The following is a 6,025-nucleotide window of genomic DNA, read 5'->3' as shown; positions in this document are numbered from 1 at the left end:
ATATCGTGATGAAATCTCACTCAGTTCCACCTGGGACGTGAATCATCCCTTTGTCCAGCGCCTGCACTCTGTAGTGGCTCCCCGCTCCTTAGTCACTTAGTAGCCATTTGTGGTGATCAGATGGGCTGTTGAGGTATCACAGTGCTTATGTTAATAAATAAACCCTTATTTCACTTAATAATGGCCTCAAAGCCAAGGAATAGTGATGCTGACAATATACATGCGACAAAGGAAAGTCATAACATGCTTCCTTTAAGTGAAAAGATACGTACAGGAAAAATCATGGTTTACGTAGGGTTCAGTACTATCCGTGGTTTCCGGCATCCACTGGCGACCTTGGAGTGTATCCCTCACAGACAGTGGGGGATGACCCTATAAAATGTTTTCATCACCTAGAAAGTTTGGCAAAGTATTGTTTATGTTTACGTATGGTTTATTTCTCCAGATTCTTGGTTTTCTTGCCCGGGGGCAGGAGAATCATGTCCTGCCTTTGTCAGCGCCCCTCCCTAAGCTTCAGAACACACTTTCTGAATCGGCCCCTTTTGCTGATGCCATGCTTTTCCAAGGGGAGAAACTTCGCTTGCTTTTTCTACATGAATTTTGCTATCTTTGTACCTAATGTCTTTCTTTCCATTTCTAACTGCTGTTGGCAGTACAGTTTATGGTTTAGCACCACTGTGAGTCAGCCTCCAACGAGGTCATTGACGGGTCATGAAGGGTTCCGTGTAAGAACTGTTTTAATGTCATCTGTGAAATGTATCTTACATTATCTGTTCCTCACCATTACTCTGAATTTATATAGTTTTTATTTTTGTATGTAAATGCTTTTTCCCCTGAAAATATTAGTAAAACGTAGTAAAAGTTTGGGTTATTGTCAAATTTAGGAAATTCAACTCACAGCAAACCAGCCATTCCTGTACAGCGTAAATAAATATTTTGCATATTTACTTCATTTCTTTTTCCCTCTTACAAATATGTGATTCTTGATTAGCCGAAAACTCTCTATCTTGTATTTTAAGTCAATTATGATTTTTAAAAAGCCTGTTTTAGATAAAAAAGATATCCATAAGTAAAAATTTTAAAGTACCATTAAAAGTTGCCAGCCATCATTCTACTTTTATTCTTTGAATTAATAGCTGTACTCATACCTTTGGAGTGGTATTTCAGATGAGCATTGCTTATTGCAACTGCTTTGAAAGTAAAGTGTGTTTGTTCCACCTTTCCTGTGTATTTACACCTCTTCGATTCTGCTTTATGAGCAGCAAAGGCAAACTGTCATTATTTGCTGTAAATTGAAGCTTTTAATAACTATGTCTGTTCTACAACATTTGTCAGCTTTGAATATTCTGTCAGTAGAATATAAAAATAGCAGGGAAATTCAGCAGCAGTGACACTGAGAATTTATCTGCTTATACTAAAGCAAGGTAAAAAATATAATCTTGAAGGGTGAGCATTTGGCATTTTTCCTTCAAATAATGCAAGTTAGAACTGAACCACGGATAAATGTTAGATGGAAAGTTGGCAAAATAAATGAATGTTTCGTCATTAAACATAGAACACTTTGTAACCTGGGAAAAACAGAACACCTTTTAACCTGAAGGGAATAAAGAGGTCGTGTCACATCATTGATTCAATCATAGATGCCTTGTTTGACATAAGCTTGAAAAACAGGTTTTATAAATACATAAAAAGAAACTTGATAGCTCAGTAGTAAAAACTTTGATGCATATAGCATTTAAATTTTTAAACTATTTCGTAGTAAAAATTTATGCACAGAAGATCATCTTGGATATGTGACAATAAAAAATTTATCTAATAAAGATGATTTGAGTAAATCAAATTTAAATAAATTCCATAGTCCACATTTTTGTTTGTAAATTCTATGTGTCAGTTATAAATATTTAAAACATGAATGAAATATATATTATGAAAAATTCACTGCTTCCCCTTTTAGATAAAAACATAAGTTTTCCAGGACTCCTTATTTTTGCTGATTTCCAGTTCATTTAAATGCAGTTCTCGTTATTGTACCTCTTTCTTTTCTGTATCTGTCTACTTGTAAAAGTGTCTCTTCCCAAAAGACATCTTTATCATCATCTTTATCAATGACAGCATTTATGAAGCACCTACTCTGTGTCATGGTTGATAAACATTGACAATCAAGCCACAGTATTTTGAGTGGGAGGAAAATTGTTAAAATTGTGCTTATCTGTGCTACTGTATAGTCTTCATTTAAACCTCTATTCTAACAGAAGGGTGATTAATAAGACTATATGAACCTGCTTATTTCTTCAATCTTGTGAGATGTTGCAAATACAGGGAATTTAAGAAATAACCTCAGTGAGCTAAAGAGATGGTCTCTGCTTTTACAGAATGGACATGCCTGCCTATTTAGTTTCGTATTAGCGTGATTCCATTATTTCAGATTGAGCCCGAGGGAAAGAGTGAATTAATTATTGTCGAAATTAATGAGGTAATTGCATATGTGTAATTTTACAAATCATTCTACAAGTGTGTTTCTTCCTGATGAGAAATGCCTAGTCCTGATTTATCTTTCGGAGGGAGAGGGATTTGAAAAGAGCTTTCAATGGCAGAATGTGTTTTTGATTTGTATTTTAAACAAAAGTCCTAAAATAGAGTTAAACACCACAACATTTTTTTATTTTATTATTTTTGATAATTGCAAGTTGAGAATTTATCACTGCTTGTATTTGTTTGCTTTTTCAGTAAACATCCTTATGTCTCATAAAATTTCACTTCAACCAAGATTAAGGAGTAGTTTTCAGTAAAATTGGAATGTGGGTCAAACATTAATGATTTGTGAAAATAGCTGTATTTCTTCCTGTAGAGGATTTTCATACTGAATTCAGTGAAGAATTCAGTGTGTTGTTTACCCCACTACAGGCAAAAAAACACTTGTATAAAGAACTTAACAGGGAAGACAGGAGATTATAATCCTATTCTTTGGCGTCTTCCTTACCCAGATTTGCAGGATACTGGTAACAAGGCCTTTGATTTCATTTTCTTTCTTTTTTTGTGCCTCTCCAGTATAGTAAAGTTAAGTTTTTGTTCGTTTTTGTCTTTTATTAGCTCTGATTTTAAGTACCTCTTAGGATTTATAAAACTGTGTCTTGGGTTCTTTCAGGTACAGTATTTCTTTTTAAACAGTGATAAGATTCTTCCCTTTGACGGTGCTTTTTCTTTTTAATTTTGTTAATTGGTTTGGATAAATAAGTTATCCCCGTTGTTTGGATATTGAAGAAATAAGATGCATATCTCAAAGAAGAGTAATTTAATCCTCAATTTTTGCACATGCTGAATATCGTGTCTTGGTGATTCACAAGGGCTACTTCTTATCTGCGTTTTGTTAGGGTGTTTGGCTTGCCTATAGATAAATTTGAATGGAAACCTTTTGAAGTTAAAGCTGCATTGATGATTCAAAAATAAATTAAAAATGAAGATGAGGTTGTTTAAATCTTTGATTAAGTGAGTTCGTAAGGTTCTCATGGTATCTTTTAAAGAAATATTTGCATGGATTTCCTTTATTTAAAAAAGTCTCAGAACAGAACCTCATTTTATAGGACACCTAGTAGAAAGAGAAAGATGAGTATAATACAGAAAAGTCTTTCTGTTTAAATAAATGAAATCTAAAAGTCATCTGCCATAACTAATGCTTTTACAGTTTGTGACTTGGGCAAATTTCACATTTTTTCCCCACTGTCTTACTGTTTTTAGTAGTTAGGGTAAAGCTAGCAAACAAACAAAAAACATATCTTGCTTTCAACAGTGATTATGGAAACTCATTTGATTGAAATCTTCCGTATATATTCCAGGTATATTTAATTCTCTCTAAGCCATTGCTTTCAAATATAAGGTGACTCACTGAATTTTCTATTTAATTTCAGGAAAAACGAATGTTTGTTGTTTGTTTTAGCCATGTGCATACCTCCCTCTCTCACTTTGTCTCCTTTCTGCTTCCTCAAACAAGTTATAAACTTGACTAATTGGAGAATGCAGCTTCTACTCCTGAAATGTCTCCAGTTTCAACAGGCTTTGTCATATCTTCACAGGCAGTATGAGGGAGAAAAGCAATAAGCACTATATCCAGAGTCAGCAAATTAGTGAGCATCTGAGAAATCAAATTAGCTGAACTTGATAATTTTAACTGCTTTAGTTTCCCAAAAATAACCAGTTTTCGAGAGACTGAAGAAAAAAAGATTCAGAGACTCTATTCTGCATTAAGGACTCAGTTTCTGCTTATGTGCCAATGAAAGAATAATCAGACGCCAAAGTACTCACTTGTTGGTTTTTAATGGTTTTATTGAGATATAATTCACAACCCATACAGTTTATCCAGAGTGTACAATTCAGTGACTTGTAGTAATTTCATCCAGTTGGCATCCATCACCATAATTAATTATAGAACATTTTCATCACCCCAAAAAGCAAACCCTCAACCATCATCCTCAACCCTTTCCTCAGTCCCTGTAACCACTAACCTACTTCCTGTCTCAGACAGTTAACCTCTTCTGGACATTTTATATGAACAGAATCATAAAATAAGTGGTCCTTTGTGACTGGATTCTGTTACTTCAGTATAGTGTTTTCAAGGTTCATCCACCTATTAGTACTTCATTCTTTCTTATGGCCAAAAAGTATCCCATTGTATGGTTATACCACATTTCATTTATCCATTCATTGGTTAATTGGTATTAGGTTATTCCCACTTTTTGGCTGTTGTAAATAATTCTGCTATGAGCATTTGTGTACAAGTTTTTGAGTGGACATGTGTTTTCATTTCTCTTGGGTATATACCTAGGAATGGGATTGCTGTGTCCTGTGGTTAAGTCTGTGTTTTAACCATTTAAGGAACTGTCAGACTGTGTTCCAAAGCACAGGCACCGTTTTGCATCTCCATCAACAGAGTATGAGGGTTCTAACGTCTCTACATCCTGGCCATCCATGTTATTAGTCTTTTTGATTATAGCCATCCTGGCGGATGTGAAGTGATGTCTCATGGTTTTAATTTGAACTTCTCTAATGGCTATGATGTTGAGCAACTTTCCCTGTGTGTATTCACGTTTTAGTATTGTCAGTTACAGTATCTTACAAGCGGATGCTTACTGCCATAGTACCTGATGAAACCACTACTCAGAAGTATCTGCGCACATGTGCCATGTCTGTACTAACCCCAGAAGCTGGAAAGAGCTTTGGGTTCTTCCTCGGTGACATACAGGGTAGATGGAAGGATAAAACATGTTAACAAATATATGAAATAAAGTCTTCGGGGGAGCTGTAATGGAAGGAAGTGAGGGCAGGAACAGTGGGAATGTATGGGTGGAAAGGTTCAATTCTGCTAGAAGAAAAGAAGGGGATTGATCAAGAGAAAAAAAAAAAGTCAGAGGCGATATTGGTTTACCTGTGTACAGTTATGTCGCAGGCATTGAACCAAGAAGGGGATCTAAGGAAGAGAAGACACGGCTCCTGACTATCTTAAGAGCCATCAGTGGCCATTGTGGGTCTTGGTTCTTCACTGTCAAGATGTTTTAGAAAACAGAGTAACATTTAACAGCACTTCTCACCTGGTATTTTTCTCCTTTGCCCTCCTGATTGGGGAAAGAGCTTTCTCATATCAAGTAAGATGGGGTTCGGGGGGCAAGGTAACAAAAAGCAGCTAACGAGAGCTGTGTCCATTTGGTCCACAAACTGCTTTTGTTGTTGCTGTTTCTGTTTTTGAATGTACATGAGAATCCCTTTTAGTGCTGGTTTATATCTGGAAAAAAATTCCTTTTGGATAAAAATGTGATTCATAATCTCCTATTTATGAAATGACCTCCCTAGGTCTTTTGCATACATGATTTTTTGTTCTTTTTCAAAATACGTTACTACTCGCCTATGACTAAATGTTTTGATTTTCACCTGTTGTCATTAGTCTTTCTCTATTCGATAGCTTTTATTGTGGTTCTGAAGAAAAAGATCAGCTTTTGTGAAGCATGCCGATAAAACCACCTAGTGTATTAAATCT

The sequence above is a fragment of the Pteropus vampyrus genome, unplaced genomic scaffold (assembly GCF_000151845.1).
Source record: "Pteropus vampyrus isolate Shadow unplaced genomic scaffold, Pvam_2.0 Scaffold96, whole genome shotgun sequence".
Classification (NCBI taxonomy): domain Eukaryota; kingdom Metazoa; phylum Chordata; class Mammalia; order Chiroptera; family Pteropodidae; genus Pteropus; species Pteropus vampyrus.
This window is presented reverse-complemented; position numbering follows the sequence as displayed.